Raw genomic sequence first — 583 nt, 5'->3', positions numbered from 1 at the left:
TTCATTACTCATTCTTATCATTTCAAATTATTATTTTCATGGTTCTTAGGAGCAGATGAAGTCTATAAAAGTTCCTGGTTTGCATTTGAAAGCCTGCGATTCATCTGGGGTAAGAATAAATCACGACCAACATTGTCGACGTTAACTGCTTGTCTATCATTCTTGTGAAATTTTTGTATATCCAACTGACCCACTGGAAATTTAAGTCCGCCAAAAGATGGGACCCATTGTATACTTCCCTACTGCGATAGATCGGCGATATCCACAAACTTCGCGATCGTCGTGATTCCTTTCTTCTTTCCTTTATAGCATAGTGACGATAGACTTACGCGGGCCGCTGCTACCTTCAGCTTAGGTGTAGTCATTGGTGATTGAAATCTGCCTCGAAAGCCTCGAAACTGAGATTCAGATTGTCGCGTTTGGTCGCGTTGCATCGGTTGATAGGCAACGGGTATACGCAATAAGCCTGTCCCTGTCTTGGCATCGCCATTTAAGCCACGGATCTAATCGCGTAAGCACCTAAGCAATTTACCGTAAATTACCCAGTGATTTGGCCAAGTCGCTGATCACGTGCATTCTAACG

This window comes from Cryptotermes secundus, unplaced genomic scaffold, assembly GCF_002891405.2.
Source record: "Cryptotermes secundus unplaced genomic scaffold, Csec_1.0 scaffold26, whole genome shotgun sequence".
In the NCBI taxonomy this organism is placed as follows: Eukaryota; Metazoa; Arthropoda; class Insecta; order Blattodea; family Kalotermitidae; genus Cryptotermes; species Cryptotermes secundus.
Note: the sequence above shows the minus strand (reverse complement) of the source record.